At 35.1% G+C, this 22,746-nt stretch overlaps 1 protein-coding gene across 1 annotated transcript in view; it reads right to left on the minus strand.

Moving 5' to 3' along the window:
- The window catches only part of LRRIQ3 (leucine rich repeats and IQ motif containing 3), a 222,684-nt gene that overhangs the window by 120,944 nt on the left and 78,994 nt on the right, over window positions 1-22,746 (minus strand). The window lies entirely within an intron of this gene.

The following is a 22,746-nucleotide window of genomic DNA, read 5'->3' on the forward strand; positions in this document are numbered from 1 at the left end:
CTCAAAAAGGAAAGGGAGATGACCCAAATAGATAAAATCATGAATGAAAATGGAATTATTACAACCAATCCCTCAGAGATACAAGCAATTATCAGGGAATACAATGAAAAATTATATGCCAACAAACTGGACAACCTGGAAGCAATGGACAAATTCCTAAACACCCACACTCTTCCAAAACTCAATCAGGAGGAAATAGAAAGCTTGAACAGACCCATAAACAGTGAAGAAAGTGAGTAAGTCATAAAAAATCTCCCAACAAATAAGAGTCCAGGACCAGATGGCTTCCCAGGGGAGTTCTACCAGACGTTTAAAGCAGAGATAATACCTATCCTTCTCAAGCATTCCAAAAAATAGAAAGGGAAGGAAAACTTCCAGACTCATTCTATGAAGCCAGTATTACTTTGATTCGTAAACCAGACAGAGACCCAGTAAAAAAAAAAAGAGAACTTCAGGCCAATATCCCTGATGAATATGGATGCAAAACTTCTCAATAAGATACTAGCAAATTGAATTCAACGGCATATAAAAAGAATTATTCACCATGATCAAGTGGGATTCATTCCTGGGATGCAGGGCTGGTTCAACATTCACAAATCAATCAACGTGATACATCACATTAATAAAAGAAAAGATAAGAACCATATGATCCTGTCAAGAGATGCAGAAAAGGCCTTTGACAAAATCCAGCACCCTTTCTTAATAAAAACCCTTGAGAAAGTCGGGATAGAAGGAACATACTTAAAGATCATAAAAGCCATTTATGAAAAGCCCACAGCTAACATCATCCTCAATGGGGAAAAACTGAGAGCTTTTTCCCTGAGATCAGGAACACGACAGGATGCCCACTCTCACCGCTGTTGTTTAACATACTGTTGGAAGTTCTAGCATCAGCAATCAGACAACAAAAGGAAATCAAAGGCATCAAAATTGGCAAAGATGAAGTTAAGCTTTCACTTTTTGCAGATGACATGATATTATACATGGAAAATCCGATAGACTCCACCAAAAGTCTGCTAGAACTGATACATGAATTCAGCAAAGTGGCAGGATACAAAATCAATGTACAGAAATCAGTTGCATTCTTATACACTAACAATGAAGCAACAGAAAGACAAATAAAGAAACTGATCCCATTCACAATTGCACCAAGAAGCATAAAATACCTAGGAATAAATCTAACCAAAGATGTAAAAGATCTGTATGCTGAAAACTATAGAAAGCTTATGAAGGTAATTGAAGAAGATATAAAGAAATGGAAAAACATTCCGTGCTCATGGTTTGGAAAAATAAATATTGTCAAAATGTCAATACTACCCAAAACTATCTACACATTCAAAGCAATCCCAATCAAAATTGCACCAGCATTCTTCTCGAAACTAGAACAAGCAATCCTAAAATTCATATGGAACCACAAAAGGCCCCAATTAGCCAAAGGAATTTTGAAGAAGAAGACCAAAGCAGGAGGCATCACAATCCCAGACTTTAGCCTCTACTACAAAGCTGTCATCATCAAGACAGCATGGTATTGGCACAAAAACAGACACATAGACCAATGGAATAGAATAGAAACCCCAGAACTAGACCCACAAACGTATGGCCAACTAATCTTTGACAAAGCAGAAAAGAATATCCAATGGAAAAAAGACAGTCTCTTTAACAAATGGTGCTGGGAGAACTGGACAGCAACATGCAGAAGATTGAAACTAGAACACTTTCTCACACTACTCACAAAAATAAACTCAAAATGGATAAAGGACCTGAATGTGAGACAGGAAACCATCAAAACCCTAGAGGAGAAAGCAGGAAGAGACCTCTCTGACCTCTGCCGCAGCAATTTCTTACTTGACACATCCCCAAAGGCAAGGGAATGAAAAGCAAAAATGAACTACTGGGACCTTATGAAGATAAAAAGCTTCTGCACAGCAAAGGAAACAACCAACAAAACTAAAAGGCAACCAACGGAATGGGAAAAGACATTTGCAAATGAGATATCGGACAAAGGACTAGTATCCACAATCTATAAAGAGCTCACCAAACTCCACACCCAAAAAACAAATAACCCAGTGAAGAAATGGGCAGAAAACATGAATAGACATTTCTCTAAAGAAGACATCCAGTTGGCCAGCAGCCACATGAAAAGATGCTCAATGTCGCTCCTCATCAGGGAAATACAAATCAAAACCACACTCAGGTATCACCTCACGCCAGTCAGAGTGACCAAAATGAACAAATCAGGAGACTATAGATGCTGGAGAGGATGTGGAGAAAGGGGCACCTTCCTGCACTGTTGGTGGGAATGCAAATTGGTGCAGCCACTCTGGAAAACAGTGTGGAGGTTCCTCAAAAAATTAAAAATAGACCTACCCTATGACCCAGCAATAGCACTGCTAGGAATTTACCCAAAGGATACAGCAGTACCGATGCACAGGGGCACTTGTACCCCAATGTTTATAGCAGCACTTTCAACAATAGCCAAATTATGGAGAGAGCCTAAATGTCCATCAACTGATGAATGGATAAAGAAACTGTGGTTTATATACACAATGAAGTACTACATGGCAATGAGAAAGAATGAAATATGGCCTTTTGTAGCAACATGGATGGAACTGGAGAGTGTGATGCTAAGTGAAATAAGCCATACAGAGTAAGACAGATTCCATATGGTTTCACTCTTATGTGGATCCTGAGAACTTAACAGAAACCCACGGGGGAGGGGAAGGAAAAAAAAAGAGGTTAGAGTGGAAGAGAGCTAAAGCATAAGAGACTCTTAAAAACTGAGAACAAACTGAGGGTTGACGGGGGGTGGGAGGGAGGGGAGGGTGGGTGATGGGTATTGAGGAGAGCACCTTTTGGGATGAGCACTGGGTGTTGTATGGAAACCAATTTGACAATAAACTTCATATACTGGAAAAAAAATTTTTTTTAAATTAAAAAAAAAATAAAAAATTGTACTTCTTTATTCTACTGTTTATTGGCCTGCAGAGATATTATATTCTTCTTGGGTCAAAATTGATAGTTTGTATTTGCATAGGTATCACTCTGTTCGAGTACATAAGCGCCACCCATCCTTTTTCATGTCATGGCACACAAAGGAAACTATATCGTTTATTAGTGAAAACAAAGCAACTTCCGTCTGGGAAATAACCTGCCAAAAGGTCCAGAGGATTATTGCTGCCCCAGGCTTTCCTTGATGGCTCACCTGTAACTCCTCCTGGGAGTATCAATACATCACAGGAAACCAGTTGAGAAGTTATTCTAGATTTTAAAATTTCAGGGTTTCACATATTAGTCATTTATATATATTTTTTTTTACTTTATTTGTAATTGTGGAGATGTCTCCTTTATTTATTGATAAACAAAAACTTGAGAGAATTTCTTCCTAGCAGAGCTGCTTTACAAGAAATTGCAAAGGACATTTTTTTAGGTAGAAGAACTGACAGCACACAATAACTCAAACTTACATGAAGAAATAAAAAAGCAACAGTAATTCCAATTATATAAGTAATTATAAAAGAAAGTAAAAATGCATTTTATCTTTTTTTTAATGTTTATTTATTTATTTTGAGAGAGAGAGAGAGAGAGCATGATCAGAGGAGGGACAGAGACAGACAGACAGACAGACAGACAGACAGACACAGAACACAAAACAGGCTCCAGGCTCTAAGCTGTTAGCACAGAGTCTGATGTGGGGCTCAGACCCACAGAACTGTGAAATCATGACCTGAGCTGAAGTTGGATGCTTAACCAACTGAGGTACCCAGGTGCCCCTCTTCTCTTATCTTCTTAAAGATGTTTGTGTATATATATAATACATAATATATAAAGACAATATACACATATATAAACATATAAAGTGAAAAGCACAGAGAAAGGGAAAGGACATAGGAGCTATATAAAAGCAAGGAAGATTCCACTTTAAGAAACATGGGGAAGAAAAGAGTGCAGCAAACCCATAGCAGGCAGAATGAAAGGAAATAAAGATCAGAGCGGAAATCAGTGAAGCAGAAAAAAAAATAGAGAATCAATGAAATTAATACTTGATTCCTTGTAAATACCACGAAAAAAGAGGCAGATCTCTAGCAAGGCTGACAAGAAAAAAAAGAGAAGTCATAAATTACTAAAATAAAAAAATAAAAGTGACTATTTTACTATTGACCTTACAGAAATTAAAAGTATCATAACAGAATGAATACTAGGAATGGCATTACACCAAAAATGAGGCCATTTAGATGAACTGGAAAAAATTCCCCAGAAGACACAAATTACCAAAACTAACTTAAAAAGAAATAGAAAATCTAAACAGAACTCTCACAGTGGGGGAAATAAAAACTAAATTAGTAATTTACCCAAATTTCATCCTAAACCCCTTCAAGAAAACAAAAAACTAAATCAGTAATTTAAAATATTGCCATGAAGGAAAGCCCAGGCCAAGATGGCTTCATTAGTGGATTCTACCAAACACTTAAAGAAATAAAATCCTTCACAAACTCGTCCAAAAAAATAGAGGAGGAAACACTTCTCCCTATATTTTAGGATTCTAAGGAGTTTTGCCAGCAAGCCAGATGGCGGCTTTTTTTTTTTTTTTTTAAGGAATGTAAAATTCTTTGTAATATAAGGTTTCCATGGTAAAGGCATTTCCTTTAACAGAATTACCCTAGAAGGGTAAGAAGGAAGAAGGAAGAAAGACTACTTTTTAAAATTATAGAATCTAGCTCCCTTGCCAAATCTGTTATCAGAAAGATAATAATTTTAATAGAAAATAGTGAACTGTGGAATCACAGGAATCCTAATACCTTCTAAGAACTAACATTTGTAGAGTGCTGATATCCATCAATTACTGCTGAGCACTGAACAGTTCATCCTCACAACTGTCCCTACTTCATGAGGCTCAAGGAGAGTCAACTCACTCAAGGGCCAAAGGTTGGAGCAAGGGCACGCCAGGTCTCCTTACTCCTGGTCAGAGTGCTTCTCATCCCACTCAGAGATGTATTAACACATCAGTAGGCATCTTCCCAGGGGAGTTATGGCACTCTGGGGGAAGCTTATCAGCAATTTCAAGAATAAGGAATTGCGTAGACATCTGAGAAGAATAAATATCTAATTCAATATATGTTAGAAATGGCAAAAATTCTCAGGATTCTTGGTTATGTGGTTGGCACTATTTCTTATTTTGAGGATTAATGAGTTCTATCTACTTTCTCACTCACCACTCACAATTTTCGCTTTCGCTTTGGTTATTCTAATCTTTTCCTAAAGAGGTATGCTAGGAAGCCTGTTCTTAGTCAGTATTTTCTTTTTTAAGTATAAAATTCCCTTATCCTGTTTTCATTCTTTTTCTCTTCACCACCATTCAACAGAAGCTAAGGTTGAAGAGGGAAACCACTTCATCTCATTTTCACACTCCAACAGTATGAAACAGTTGGGAAAGGAATGGACCCTTATTACTTTATACTAAAATTCTAAATTAAGTTTATTGTTTCACTGTCTGTGAAAAATGTCTTAAGTATTTTTTTAAATATAAAATTTGTATTTGTATTTTTTCATTTATGATTGATTGTTTTCTTTTTTTTAACATTTTTAATGTTTATTCATTTTTGAGAGAGAGAGAGAGAGAGACAGAGTGTGAGTGGGGGAGGGGCAGAAAGCAAGGGAGACAGAATCTGAAGCAGGCTCCAGTCTCTGAGCTGTCATCACAGAGCCCGACACAGGGCTTGAAACCCCAGACCATGAGATCATGACCTGAACCAAAGTCGGATGCTTAACCATCTGAGATACCCAGGCACTCCATGATTTTGTTTTCAATTGTCAGTACCTAAGGGCTAGAAGGCCTTTATAATTATCTGCATAAAAATGACACATTTAATAGACCATATATCTAGCATAATTATAGGAGAAAAATGATCACAAATTCAAAAACCTCCTGTGTTTACAATTTATTTATTCACTCCTATCTGATTCATAATGCTTTATTTAAACTAAACAAAACACAAAAGTTCATGTACTATTTGATACATCAGGTTTCACACAATCAACAACTTTGGATGAACTATAAAAATATATATGTAAGATCTTAACAACTGTGGAATTGTGATTGCTATTAAAAAACTAGAACTTGACTTCAACCTATCAAAGAAGGAAGGAGGGAGGGAGAAAATGGGAGGGAAAAGGAAGATGGAGGGAGTGAATGAGTAAGGTTTGAACACCCTTCATGTAATCCCTTAAACCAAAATCTTTAATGACACTGTGTGCTACTTTTTCAATTTTTTAAATTATTTTAATAGATTTTATATTTTAAAGCAGTATTAGGTTCACAGCAAAGTTGAAAGACATAGAGCTTTCCTGTACAACCCCTATTCCTACATATGCATAGCCTCCCTCAATATCAACATCCCCTACAAGAATAATATATCTGTTACAACTGGTGAACCTATACTGTCATATCGTTACCCCTCAAAGACCATAATTTATATTAGGATTCACTCTGGTGTGTACAATCTACGAGTTGGACAAATATATAATGACATGTATCCATCATTATGTAACATAAATAATATTTCATTGCCCTGAAAGATCCTTTATGCCCTACCTATTCACTCCTCCCTCCCCAGCCTTGACACCGGCTGATATTTTTACTATCTCTGTAGTTTTGTCTTTTCCAAAATGTCATATAGTTGGAATCATATAATATGTATCCTTTTTAATTATTTCACTTAGAAATATACATTTATGTTCCCTCCATGTATTTTCATGGCTTGATGACTCATTTCTTCTCGCTGATGAAATTATTCCATTGTCTGAATGTACCATATTGTTTATTCATCCCTTCACCTACTAAAGGATATCATGGTTTCTTCTAGTTTTTTGCAATTATGAATAAAGCTTCTATAAATGTCCATGTCAAGTTTTTGTGTAGACATAAGTTTACAACTGCTTTGGGTAAATACAAGGAGCATAGTTGCTGTAACCTAAGGCAAGAATATGTTAGTATTGAGTTTCACTGATTCATGCTCTAATTTGTATTGTTAATGTTTACTTTAGATTTACTTTGATCTTCTTTTTCTACTTTCCTAAAGTGGTAACTTAGATGATTGTTTTTAGGTCTTTCTTCGTTTCCAATATCGTATTTAGTGCTATAAATATCCATCTAAGCTCTGCTTTCACTACATCCCATAAATTTTGGTAAGTTGCTTTCATTTTCATTTAGTTCAAGATACTATAAAATTTCCCTTGAAACTTCTTCTTTGACCCATGTGCTGTTTAGAAGTATCAGAAACTGTTTAATCTCTAAGTAATTTGGGATTTTCTAGCTATAATTCTGTTATTGATGTAGTTTGTATTGAGAATAGTTTTATTCCATTGTGTCTGACAGTAGATATTAAATGATTCCTAGTCTTTTAAGGTTGTTAACGTTGTGTTTTATGGCTAGTATCAGTCTATTTTGCTGAATGTACCATGGTGAGCTTGAGATGAATGTGGATTCCACTGTTGTTCCATAAAATGGTCTATAAATGTCCATTATATCCAGTTGGTGAAATTGTTGAGGACAACTACGCCCTTACTGATTTTCTGCCTGCTTGATCTATTTCTGATAGGCAGGTATTGATGTCTTCATCTATTTCTCTTTTGTAGTTCTAGCACATATTTTGATGCTCTGTCATTTGTTGCATACACATTAAGGATAGTTATATCTTCTTGGAACATTTACCCTAGTTTTGTTATGTACTTCCCTCTTTATCTTGGTAACTTACTATGAAATTTTCTCTGTCCAAAATTAATATAGCTACTCCAGCATTCCTTTGATTAGTATTAGCATGGTATACCTTTCTCCATACATTTACTTTTTTTTAATGTTTATTTTTCAGAGAGAAAGAGAGAGAGAGCACAAGTAGGGGAGAGGCAGAGAGAGAGAGAGAGAGAGAGAGAGAGAGAGAGAGAGAGAGAGAAAGCACAAGTAGGGGAGAGGCACACACACAGAGAGAGACCAAGAAACTGAAGTAGGATCTGTGCTGTCAGCACAAAGCCCAACATGGGGCTCGAACCCACGAACCATGAGATCATGACCCGAGTTGAAGTCAGACATTCAACCAACTGAGCCACCTAGGTGCCTTTCCATCCATTTACTTTTAATCTATACGTGCCTTTATACTTATGGCAGCTTTTGGTAGATAATATATAGTTGGGTCTTGTTTTTCAATCCACTCTGACAATCTCTGTATTTTCATTGGTACATTTATTAGACCACCAGTAATCAAAGTAATTAATGATATATTGGGATTCATATTTACCATATTTCTTACTGTATTTATTGCCCTTGTTCTTGTTCCTACCTTTGTCTTCACTCTTCCTCTTTTTTGATTTTAACTGAGCATTTCATGATTTCATTTTCTTTGCTTGCTTAAAAATTGGTTACACTTTTTTCTTGTTATTTTGTTTAGTAGCTACCCTAAAGTTTGCAACATGTATTTACAATTAACCTAAGTCTAATTTCAAATAATACTATATTGATTAATGTATACAAATCATAATATAATATATTATTTTGAATAAACATTGTTAGATTTATTAAGAAAAAAATAAGTTATTTTACCTTCACTTATTCTTTTCTCAATGCTCTTCCTTTAGATATGTTTCTAACCTATATCATTTTCCTTCTAAAAACTTTTTTAAACATTTCTTACAAGTCAGGTCTAATGGTAACAAATTCCCCCAGTTTTTGTTTGTCTGAGAAAGTCTTTATTTTCCTTCACTTTTTAAGGATAATTCTGTAGCATACAGAATTCAAGGTTGGTGGTTTTCGCTCTCAACACTTTGAATATTTCACTCCACTCTTGCTTTCATGGTTTCTAAGGAAAAGTCAGACATAATTCTTTGCTCTTCTTTTTTTTTTTTTTTAATTTTCCAAATGTTTATTTATTTTTGAGAGAGACACACAGAGTGAAAGCAAGGGAGGGGTGGAGAGGAAGACACAGAATACGAAACAGGCTCCAGGCTCTGAGCTGTCAGCACAGAGCCCATGCAGGGCTCGAACTCATGAGCTGTGAGATCATGACCTGAGCTGAAGTCATATGCCCAACTGACTGAGCCACCTAGGCACCCCTCTTTGCTCTTCTATAGTAAGGTGGTTTTATCTTCTGACTTTTCTATGAATTTTTGTTTTGTTGTGATTTTTCTGTTGCGTGAATGTGATATGCTTAGGTGTAGGTTTTCTGGCATTTATCCTGCTTGGTATTCTGATTTTCCTGGATCTATGGTTTGGTGTCTGACAATAATTGGGAGAAATTATCCACTGTACTTGTTTCAAATATTTCTTCTGTTCCTTTATTTCTTCTGCTTCTGGGATTCTCTCTACATGTATTTTATACCTTTTCTAGTTGTCCCCATATTTATTGTATATTACATCGTAGTTTTCTTCAATCTTATTTTGCTTTTTAGTTTTGAGGCTTCTATAGAGATATGCTAAATCTCAGAGATTCTTTCCTCATGCATATCTAGTCTTAAATAAATAATGCTAAGTTATTTTGGCCAAATCTTGGGCACATTCTGTTGCTCTGTAAAAAATTTGCCTAGTCCATTACAACTACTGTTTTTCACTATTAAAGAAGCAGCATATAACTTAATAGTTTTATTATTTAATCCTAGAGACAGTAACTGAGAATTATTATCTAAAGGAAGAAGTACTATTGAAAAATATTGATTCTCAGGTTCTTAGTTACAGTATTAAATGAGATAATGAGATACACATATTCCTCAGGAAGTTTTAAAGCTCACTTTAAGCATGACCTCCTGAAATTATTCTTTGCCCTTCCACAAACAAAATTAATTACATCTCTTCTCAATCCACCCTAAGGAAATGCTTCATTGTAATGAGATAGTCTGACTTTTTAAAACAGACTGTCCCCTGAATTAAGGAATCAAAACCTATAGGTCATAGATACAAAGTTGGCTGTTGGAATAGCTTAAATTTAAATGCCACATGCTGCATATGATTTCTTTTGAATTATATGTTTTCAAAGATAATTGTTTCTGAAATGGCCACAAATGCTTGCTTATGAGAGTCAGAACTGTACTCATCTGAATAAATAAAAGGAGGCAGACAATGGTGATCCTGCTTTGATAGCTTAAACCATCAGGGCACGCACCAAGGCCATGCTGATGTTATTACACTTCCTGACCCTGCTCGTGGATATGCTGTCCCTGCCCCAAATGTAGGAAGACTCACCCACACGATGTTGGAATGAGTCTATTTACCTGTCTATGTCATTAGTCTGCTACTGAGTTTAATGAGGATAAAAAGAAGACAATAAAACTCACTAGTGTGTATATGTAGAATCCCATTCACTTTGAAAGAAAACAAACATACAAAATATTTTGCTTCTTGTACCACTTCTGAAAATGGAAAACTAATTTCTAAAAAGACTCAATATAGCAGTCCATTTTTCTATCCTGAGTTTCAATGGAATTAAGACATCTTATATAGTACAATTAAAATTATTCTGCATAAACTTGAAATAAAGAAAATAAATTCAGTCTAAATGTGAAAACTTAAGTAGAGCTATTATTCAACTCAGTAAGATGAACATAAGACCAGACACAATCCATTGATATTAAATTACTAAAATTATTTACCTAATCATAAAATGTTATTGATCTTTTAGTAATATTCTAATAAAGATGATTTATGGTTAGCAAACAGTAGAAAAAGCACATTGGTGATCCAAAACAGCATTAAACTAAGTAAATGTAATTTTAAAGCTGCAAACTTTAGATAACATTGGCTTAAATATATACTTTGTTTTTACACATTATGATTAATGATCCCCACCTTATATAAAGCTAGATACTATTTAAATTGTCTATATCTGGCAAATTTGCCTTACTAAATTTTTTTCAAAAGAATTTTGACCTAAATTTATCATTTAAAATAAGATTTACTTTGAAAAACACTTGTGCTACTGCTATCTTCAATATACCTAGTTTTTACTGTAGGAATGAAAAACCATTCTTTTTGGCTTATAAGCCATATCTGGTTCTGTCTGCCTATAGGCTTCAGTTTGCCCAACTGCGACCTGTATTACATTCTAAGATATACATATATGTCCAAACACATGCGCGCGTGCACGAGCACACATTTGCGTGTGCGTACGTGCACACACACATACACACACACACACACACTCACTTCCGTTCTACCTTAGAGACTTCTGGGGCAGAATGGAAAACAAATGCATATATACATATCTAGATATAGACACATATATACATATACAAACCTGATTGTAAGTGAAAGGAATATTATTTCCCCAGGATTTTAGCAAGTGGTAGCAGAATAATAGAAGTGTCTTATTTAGTTCTGATTCATAAGATACAGACTTGAGTATCTATAATTTACTAGCTTTATAACCTCAGGAAAGTCATTTATAGGATTGTTTATAGGATTAGATGAGGTAGTTTACATAAAATGTTTGGCACATCATGCCAAACAAACACTTGAATTCATGTCTACTGACACTTGTCCACTGCCAACTTTGGATAACATCAAAAAAATTCACAGTAGTTAATGATATTTGGCTACAGAAACAATTTTATTTTTAATAACTGAAAAAGGGGGCACAAGGAAGTTTTTAATAAGAATTGCCTAATGGCTAATAAAAATTAAAAAGCAAATTTGATTTGATACATTTAATCTCTAAGTCTTCCATGTTTCTTTTTTTAAATTTTTTTTTTCAACGTTTATTTATTTTTGGGACAGAGAGAGACAGAGCATGAACAGGGGAGGGGCAGAGAGAGAGGGAGACACAGAATCGGAAACAGGCTCCAGGCTCTGAGCCATCAGCCCAGAGCCCGACGCGGGGCTCGAACTCACGGACCGCAAGATCGTGACCTGGCTGAAGTCGGACGCTCAACCGACTGCGCCACCCAGGCGCCCCTCCATGTTTCTTATAGTACAAACAAAAAAAATTAAACTCTTTATAACAAGACTTTTTTCCGTTTTGATATACTCATTTTCTTTGAGCAACCATCAAAAATTCTAAAATCACTGATGATAAAAGCTGTAAGGCATTACTTAAACCCAAATAATTTGATATTTAATAATAACATAAGTTGCTATGTGACCATCAGAGAAGAAATAATAATTTTATGTCAAAATGCTAGCCATTTCAGGAGAGTTATCCAATATCCAACATAATGTCCAGAAAAGAAAGTAAAAGTATCAGGAATCTTAAAAATTTAATAAATAATGAATGCATAATTGATATACAAATAAAATATATGTGATATACTTTCAACAAAATAAGCATTCTACTTCCGAGTGAATTAAAGTTACAAAATGCTTTTCTCAAGAAAAACTTGCTGAAAATTGGGCAAGAGCAATTAACTTCACTTTATTTTTAGTGTTTGAATAATTTCAACATTGAAAATATGTGACAATGGCTATAATCAAACTGGTTAAGGTATTGTGCAAGTAGCAACTGTTTATTACAACTTATAACCCTTAAAAATAAAGTTAAAAAATGAAGTTACATACAAGAGAGCTATACTTGAAATATTTTGCTAATTTTATACTAGTTATAATTAAATTAAGCCCCTACAGATAATTTGTTTACTACTCAATAATTCAACAAATACATTTCTAATAAACATACTTATCAACTAATAGCTTTTGGCTGCATGAAACAAAACCCCAAAGTTAGGTGAAGCACAAATGAGAAGTGACTGGTTTCCAAAACTGAAAAATCTAGGCATGGCTTGTCTGGGGCTAAGTCCCATTCCTCTGGGGTTCTCTTGGCTCACCCTTTTCCCATATGTCAAACCAGGCAAAATGTTGCAAAAATGGGCCAAAAAAAAAAAAAAAAAAGGACTATAGCAATCATCCAGGAGAAAGAGAATAGAGGATACATGATTACCAAGCCAAACCAAAGCCCTGTACCTCATGCTTACTTGAACCAAACCCAAAGTAATCCCTCTGGCCAGGGAACTAGTATAGACTGGCTAGTATAAACCTATCAATCCCTCTGACAAGAGACACAAATTTTTTTCTGACTGGCTCAGAGCAATCTAGTCCCACCCCTACACCTGAGTGTTTGATTTATCCTACTCTTCACAACAATGAGGTATAAAATAAGTGTTACTGATACAACAAAAATGTTTATTAAAATCTATCTCTTTGGGTATCAACATCAATATCACTTTCCTTCTCATACATGTACATGCAAAATTGGCAATGTGTAGATGACACATATGTGCCCCTACTTCAAAAAGGGAGAATCCAAAAAACATATCAAATCCAGATCTAAGTTCATGACCTATAGTAATTCATGGTTCAAGAAATCTGGATAAATATCAATTACCTATCCTCAACCAATCTACGAATACATAATGTAGAGTAAAAAGCAGAATGACCACAGAGATATATAAAATGGACACTAGTGCACAATACAGAGCACATCCTGCCAAACAAAAGGCAGGAAGGTTCCTGCTTGGGTGGTCCTGTGTTACCTGGTCAGTGAACCTGCGAGCATTTCATTGGGCTTTCTTGGAGGTAGTCCCTTGTATTCTACCCTCTCCCTGAGTTGAACAGTCAGTCGTAAGGATGTCTGTATAGGAGATGTTTCTGTAGCAGACTATGTCCTGACAATCTGTAATACTAAATATGCCAAAGGGCTTAGGAAAATCAACATTTTTAGAGAAGCTTTAGATTTATCTGGCCATTCAATTCCCTTAAACACTTAGTAAGCAATCTGTATTTTTACTGGCCACCCCCTAAAACAAGCAAACCTTTGAAAGTGGGGGAAAAACAAAACAAAACAAAAAACAAAAACCAACAAAACATTATTATTATGCTCCGCCCTCCCTGCAGGATTCAGTTTAATGACTGTATCTTCATTTGGGCTCTGACTAGGCTTCCACTAATATTTCATAAGGTGCTATCACTGACTGAATTGGAGGCTTTACTTTCCTAGTGATGTTTACTACCTCTTAAGTCAAGCAGAGAATACTTAATAGTAGGTTTTAATTTCTTCTAGCAGCTTACCTTTCTATCTTTCCAAATCCTAACTTCAGTTTGGGGTAAATAAATCATCTTTTCTACTTGACAGACTCCCAAATTAACAACATTTCATGAAACTGAATTATGGATCAGTTATAAATCTATAAATCACTATAGATTTGCCCTTTTTAGCAAAATCATATTTCCTCCTCTCACTGCTTTCATTTATACTCATTTCAACTAATTATGTGTCTTTCCTAAAATAATCCACTATAGACCATAAGAAGCAATCAAATCACATCAATATCTGGCATTTTTCCTACTAATCTAACTTCATTCTCTGCAGGAAAAAGCCAATGTATAATATAAATAAACAGCTCAACAATTTCTTAACACTGTAAAAATGATTACCAATGTCCTTGCCTAGGATAACAGGTTCCTTCTTCTTCATGATTCTCCTCTACCCCAGTTTATCAATTTCACACTGTGAAGTCTATTCCTTATAGTGTCCACTTCTTTTTAAACACAACAGGTTCAAAATGGTTTAAATATCAAAAGGTTAAGTTCAGGGCAGGGTAGAATTCAGAGTTTATTCAGGATTCTAAAACAATTTCTTTAGGACATTTCAGTCATGTAAACCAATGTATCCCTTTTATCGTTTACAGTAGTTTGTCTTGGATATTCTTTTATTTCTTCTACTTCTATTAAGATAATCAAAATAATCCTAATAAAACATACAGCCTGATATAAGAAATTACTCATCTGGGTGTGAAGTATGTCATCAATCAACCCAAATCATACTGCACATAATGAGGAACATTTAAATGTACAGGAGGCAAGCAAAACTGCTGATGACACAAAGGACAACTGGTTTTATTTATATAATTTTTTATTCTTTGAATATTAAAAAAAATGTTTTTAATGTTTATTTTTGAGAGAGAGAGAGACAGAGTACGAGCAGGGGAGGGACAGACAGAGAGGGAGACACAGAAGCTTAAGCAGGCTCCAGGTTCTGAGCTGTCAGCACAGAGCCAAATGCAGGGCTCGAACCCATGAACCGCAAAATCATGACCTGAGCCAAAGTCAGACACTTCACCTACTGAGCCACCCAGGTGCCCCTTTATTCTCTGAATCTTATCAATTATATAATATTTAATAATTTATGATTAACACTGTAGAATTATCAATAATTGATTTGTCTAAGTTTATTTTTAATATTAAGAAACACTTTATTCAAATTTAAGAATATAGATGATATAAGAGTGGATGCTTGGTAAAATCCTTTTTTTTTAACTAGAGTGTAAAGAGGTAAAATTCATGGCAATTATCTTTCTCATAAACATATACTTTAATTCAGAAATCTAGATCAATTTATGTAATCAATTTTATCATTTCTCACTTCATAAAAACCCAAGTTATAAATTTAATTTCCTAAGTATGACTGATACCCTGACCAATCTTCTTGTGAAAAACATGAAAAAAAATATGGATAAAATATAATTCATGGGTGAGGAAAAAATATGTATGTATTCCTTAGAATCTAAACCCAAATTAAAGCAACAATCCAAAAATAAAATCAGGGGCTTTGAATCCATCTTTCAGCCTAAGGGCATTTACTTCACTCAGATAATCTGGACCTTTGGTATTATGGATAGCCTTGAGTACACAAGTAGAGGAGAGTGTAAGGTCTGATCAGAATGGAGATTATACAGAGAAACATTCCCAAAATCCAGGATCCAATGGAATACACCTCCAGTGTAAAGGTGAGTTATAATAACCACTAACATCACTATTCTCCTCACTCTACAAGTTGTCAGAGGAAGAAAATTGCTTTCTTAGACTTAGCTTGTCCCTGGATAAAAGAAACTGGTAGGATGCCAAGTATAGATACTGAATAAGCAAGTGTGAGATATAGGTAAAATTCATAAGATGTGTTAAGTATAGATAGAAATGAAGCTAGTAACCTGGAAAACTCGCTAGACAGAATAGATGAAACAGGTGTATACACATACTGGTTGATATAAAGGATGAAATGACTATTATCTATAGATAGAAAGGTATCGGAGAATGAAGTAACATCTTAAAAAATTCACAGAGCATTGATCACATCATCTCCAGATGGACAGCTGTGTCTCCCACCAAATCAAGCATCCATCAGCAACCTAATATGACCCCAAGCATGCTATGCTCAAAACATGCAAGTAAAATTCAAAACTGCTTAGTAGGTTATCAGTTACTCTATACCTATGGTGAGGCACACTTGTTCCTGCATCTCTCTAATAAATCAAGAGTGTGTTGGCTCCATCCAGAATACTTTCTGACTGCTGAAGACGCTAACTCATCCTTAATTCTGATCCTTTACCACCAATCATCATCAGTGAGGCCTGATGAAACAGAGTGAGAGACAAAACATAGGAATTTTGCCTAACACAGGATTCAGATAGTGTGGTCATTTCACTCCACTTTTACCCCCATCTTCCTCCTTTATTTCTTACTCTATGTTTTAAGTAAATTAAATAAACTATGATTCAAACAGATTAATTTGGTCTGGGAGGCATTCTATTCTGTTACTTGTGAAATAGCCTGCTGGGTAGCTTACTTGGAGGCTATCATAGCATCTAGGTAATTTCCTACCAATACAGCTGGTGATGAAAATGAAATGCAACTAATAAAATTCATCCTATGTGTACAAAAATCCTCAATAAAATATTAGCAAATCAAATCCAACAACACATTAAAAAAAATCATTCGCCACAATCAAGTGGGATTTACTTCTGGGTTGCAAGCGTGGTTCAATATTCACAAACTGATCAATGTAATACACCGCATTAATAAAGAAAGGATTAGAACCATGTGATAATTTCAATACAGGCAGAAAAAGCATTTAACAAAATACGACATCCATTCATGATAAAAATCCTCAAAAAGTAGGTTCAGACTGAGAATACTTTCAATATAATAAAGGCCATATATGAAAATCCTACAGCTAAGATCCTCGATGGGAAAAACAGCTTTTCCTCTATAGTCAGGAACAAGACAGGGATGTCGACTCTCACCACTATTAGTTAACATATTACAGGTAGTCCCAGCCATAGCAACCAGAAAACAAAAAGAAATAAAAGGCATCCAAATCTGCAAGGAAGAAGTCAAACTTTCACTATTTTCAGATGGCATGGTACTCTGTATAGAAAACTCAAAGACTCCACCAAAAACCTGCCAGAACTGATAAATAAATTCAGGGGGCACCTGGGTAGCTCAGTTGGTTAAGCATCTGATTTCGGCTCATATTGTGACCTTGCTGTTTGTGAGTTTGAGCCCTGTGTCGGGCTCTGTACTGACAGCTCAGGGCCTGCAGCCTGCTTCAGATTCTGTGTCTCCCTCTCTCCCTGCCCCTCCCATGCTCATGCTCTGCTTCTGTCTCTCAACAATAAATAAATGTTAAAATTTTTTTAATTAAATAAATAAATTCAGTAAAGTCACAGGATATAAAATCAACATACAGAAATAAAGAATAAGCAGAAAGAGAAATCAAGGAATCAATCTCATTTACAATTGCACCAAAAACAATAAGGTAGGAATAAACCTAATAGAAATAAAAGCTAATAGGAATAAACCTAACCGAAGAGGTGAAAGACCTGTACTCTGAAAACTATAAAACACTTGTGACAGAAACTGATAAGTGACACAAACAAATGGAAAGACATTGCATGCTCATGGATCTAAAGAACAAATATTGTTAAAATGTTTATACTAATCAAAGCAATCTACACACTTAATGCAATCCCTATGAAGATACCACCAGTATTTTTCACAAATCTAGAACAAACAAATCTAAAATGTGTATGCAACCACAAAAAGACCCTGCATAGCCAAATCAACCTTGAAGAAAAAAGCAAATCTGGAGGCATCACAATTCTGGACATGAAGTTATATTAAAAAGCTGTAGTGATCAAAACAGTATGGTACTGGTACAAAAAGAGACACATAGATCAATGGGACAGAATAGAAAACTCAGAAATGAATCCCCAACTATATGGTCAATTAATCTTCGAGAGAACAGGAAAGAATATGCAATGAGAAAAAGGGTCTTCAACAAATGCTGTTGGTAATACTGGACAGCTACACGCAGAAGAATGAAACTGGATCACTTCCTTACACCATACACAAAAATAAACTGAAAATGAATTAAAGACCTAAATGTGAGACCTGCAACCATAAAAACCCTAAAGGAGAACACAGGCATAAACTCTTTGATACCAACAGTAGCAAATTCTTACTAGGTATGTCTCCTGAGCCAAGAGAAACAAAAGCGAAAATAAACCATTGGGATTTCATCAAAATAAAAATCTTCTGCAGAACAAAACAAACAATCAACAAAACTAAAAGACAACCTATGGAATAGGAGAAAATGTTTTCACTTGACATATTCAATAAAGGTTCAGAATCCAAAACATAAAGAACTTCATAAAGAACTTATAAAACTCAACACCCCAAAAATGAATAATCCAATTAAAAATGGGCAGGAGACAGGAACAGACATTTACCCAGAGATGACATACAGACACAGGAAAAGATGCTGTCTTACTCATCTCAGGGAAATGCAAATCAAAAGTACAATGAGATATCACCTTACACCTGTCAAGAATGGCTAAAATTAACAACACAAGAAACAACAGGTATTGGCGAGGATGTGGAGAAAAAGGAGCCCTTATGCACTATTGGTGGGAATGCGAACTGGTGCAACCACTCTGGAAAACAGTATGAAGTTTCCTCAAAAAGCTAAAAATACAACTACCCTAGGATCTAGTAATTTGCACTGCTGGGAATTTATCCAAAGAACACAAAAATACTAATTCAAAGGCATATGTGCACCCTGATATTTATAGCAGCATATTATCTACATTTGCCAAGTTATGGGAACAGCCTAAATGTTTACCAATTGATGAATGGATAAAGAAGATATACACACACACACACACACACACACACACACACACACACACACACACAATGGAATGCTATTCAGCCATAAAAATTAATTAAATCTTGTCATTTGCAACAAGATGGATGGAGCTAGAGAATATTATGCTAAGTGAAATAAGTCAGTCAGAAGAAGACAAATACCATATAATTTCATCCATATGCAGAAGTTAAGAAACAAAATATTTTGATGAGGTCCTAGTAGTTCATTTTTGCTTTTGTTTCCATTGCCTGTGGAGACGTGTTGAGTAAGAAGTTGCTGTGGCCAAGATCAAAGAGGTTTTTGCCTGCTTTCTCCTCAAGGATTTTGATGGCTTCCTGTCTTACGTTGAGGTCTTTCATCAATTTTGAGTTTATTTTTGGGTATGGTATAAGAAAGTAGTCCAGGTTCATTCTTCTGCATGTCGCTGTCCGGTTTTCCCAGCACCACTTGCTGAAGACACTGTCTTTAATCCATTGGATATTCTTTCCTGCTTCATCAAAGACTAGTTGGCCATAAGTGTGTGGCTCCATTTCTGGGTTCTCTATTCTGTTCCATTGATCTGAGTGTCTGTTCTTGTGCCAGTACCATACTGTCTTGATGATTACAGCTTTGTAGTATAGCTTGAAGTCTGGGATTGTGATGCCTCCTGATTTGGTTTTCTTTTTAAAGATTGCTTTGGCTATTCAGGGTCTTTTCTGGTTCCATATACATTTTAGGATTATTTGTTCTAGCTCTGTGAAGAATGCTGGTGTTACTTTGATAGGGATTACATTGAATATGTAGATTGTTTTGGGTAGTATTGACATTTTAACAATATTTTTTCTTCCTATCCAGGAGCATGGAATCTTTTTTCCATTTTTTTGTGTCTTCTTCAATTTATTTCATAAGCTTTCTACAGTTTTCAGTGTATAGATTTTTCACCTCTTTGGTTAGATTTATTCCTAGGTATTTTATGGTTTTTTTTGTGCTACTGTAAATGGGATGGAATCCTTGATTTCGCTTTCTGTCACTTCACTGTTGGTGTATAGGAATGCAACTGATTTCTGTGCAAAAGCAAAAATGAACTACTGGGACCTCATCAAAATAAAAAGCTTCTGCACAGCGAAGGAAACAATCAGCAAAACTAAAAGGCAACCGACAGAATGGGAGAAGATATTTGCAAATGACATATCAGATAAAGGGTTAGTATCCAAAATCTATAAAGAAATTATCAAACTCAACACCCAAAAAAACAAATAATCCAATAAAGAAATGGGCAAAAGACATGAATAGACACTTTTCCAAGGAAGACATCCAGATGGCCAACCGACACATGAAAAAATGTTCAAGATCACTCATCATCAGGGAAATACAAATCAAAACCACAATGAGGTACCACCTTACACCTGTCAAAATGGCTAACATGAACAACTCAGGCAACAAGAGATGTTGGCGAGGATGTGGACAAAGAGGATCTCTTTTGCATTGTTGGTGGGAATTCAAGCTGGTGCATCCACTCTGGAAAACAGTATGGAGGTTCTTCAAAAAACTAAAAATAGAACTACCCTACAATCCAGCAGTTGCACTACTAGGCCTTTATCCATGGGATGTAGGTGTGATGTTTTGAAAGGACACATGCACCCCCATGTTTATAGCAGCACTATCAACAATAGCCAAAGTATGGAAAGAGCCCAAATGTCCATCGATGGATGAATGGATAAAGAAGAAGTGGTATATAGATAAAATGGAGCATTACTCAACAATCAAAAAGAATGAAATCTTGCCATTTGCAACTACGTGGATGGAACTGGAGGGTATTATGCTAAGTGAAATTAGTCACTCAGAGAAAGACACAAGTCATATGACTTCACTCATATGAAGACTTTAAGAGACGAAACAGATAAACATAAGGGAAGGGAAACAAAAAAAACATAAAAACAGGGAGGGGGACAAAACAGAAGAGACTCAAATATGGAGAACAAACTGAGGGTTACTGGAGGGATTGTGGGAAGGGGGATGGGCTAAATGGGTAGGGGCATTATGGAATCTACTCCTGAAATCATTGTTTCACTATATGCTAACTAATTTGGATGTAAATTTTAAAAAATAAAAAATAAAATTAAGAAAAAACAGTTCTAATTCTGGATGGGACTAAAGTGGGTAACCCAGAGCACGTAACTTTTCTTTCTCTCTGGAGATAAGAATAGTATCTACTTCATAAATTTAAAATTAAATGAGATTATACATGCAAAGAACATGTTAGTCACTGAAAATTACTGTGGTATTTTTCATCATGACCATCTCTGCTACCACCAGTACTATAGTACTTCCAACATTTTTATTGTGAGCTCAAAAAATTTATCATTCTTATAACTTTTTCACTATTTCAGCTATGAGCATGATTCATATAGCTAGCTGGATTATTTGTGTTTTTTTTCTTCTGACATTGTATAATAAATTTTATTACCCTCCCCCCCAAAAAAGAAACAAAATAGACAAAGGGGAAAAAAGAGAGAGACAGAGACAGAGAGAGAGAGAAAAAAAAAAAAAAACAAGAAACAGACTCTTAACTATAGAGAACACACTGACGGTTACCAGAGGGGAGGTAGGTAGAGGGATGGGTTAAATAGGAAATGGAGATTATGGAGTATAATTGTGAGGAGCACTGGGTGTTATAGGTAAGTGATGAATCACTAAATTCTACTCATGAAATCAATATTATAGTATATGTTAACTAACTAGAATTTAAATTAAAAGTTGAAATAAACTAAAAAAAAGAAGTCATCCTAAGTGAGTTATAAGAGTAATAAGATCATTCTTCATAAGTCATCTTTAAAATCAAAACAATATTTAAGAGTCCCAACCAAGATAACTACTAAAATGTATTCATAATATATAAAGAAAAGATAAACAAAAGAAAATAAAACCAGACTAAAACTCAATAGAGGCCTGTTTATCCTCCCCAGTAAGAGCTTGGAATCCATAGGAAGAAAACTTCAGCCAAGAGTGTTTCCAAATACAGAAATATTAGTCTGTGACCATGACCTCTGCTGTGGTCAACCTGTTAATACACTTAGATACCACCATTGCAAAGAGATAATTGCATATAAGAAGAATGTTTTGGAGAGGTTATCAATAACCTGATGACTAGAAATCATCCAGCACTGATAAAGGAGAAACCAATTCCTAGATGCATAAAGCTCTGCAAATCTTAAGTTGGATAATAAAAAGGAATAGATTCTGACAAGTGTCAAAGTAAACACCTTCAGAAAACGGAGATATCTTAGGTTTACATGTAGTAAGAGAAAAAATAAAGATAACCTATAGGGGAACAAGTAGCCTGATAGTTCACTTTTCAACAACAATAATGAAAGCCAAAAAAGATAAAAATACATTCAATGAATCAATAGAAAATATCTACCAGCCTAAAATTACATGCCCAACAAAAGTATATTGCAAGTATTAGAGGGAAAAAATCTCCCCAAACTCTCTCTTAACCTGCATTCCTTTATTTTGTTTGTTTTAGTTTACAGTTACAGAGGCATTAATCAACATCTAATGATCCTTGGCTGTCCTTTCAACTCTAAGTAAAAATATTAAATATTTCTCTATATTTGAGTAATTACCAACTAAATTTCTTTAAGTTTTTAAATTTAATTCCAGTAAACATACAGTGTTATATTAGTTTCAGGTATACAATACAGTGATTCAACAATTCTATACCTTGTTCAGTGTTCCTCATAAGTGTACTTTTTATTTATTTTTTTTTAATTTTTTTTTCAACGTTTATTTATTTTTGGGACAGAGAGAGACA

This window comes from Leopardus geoffroyi, chromosome C1 (assembly GCF_018350155.1).
Source record: "Leopardus geoffroyi isolate Oge1 chromosome C1, O.geoffroyi_Oge1_pat1.0, whole genome shotgun sequence".
NCBI classification, from domain to species: domain Eukaryota; kingdom Metazoa; phylum Chordata; class Mammalia; order Carnivora; family Felidae; genus Leopardus; species Leopardus geoffroyi.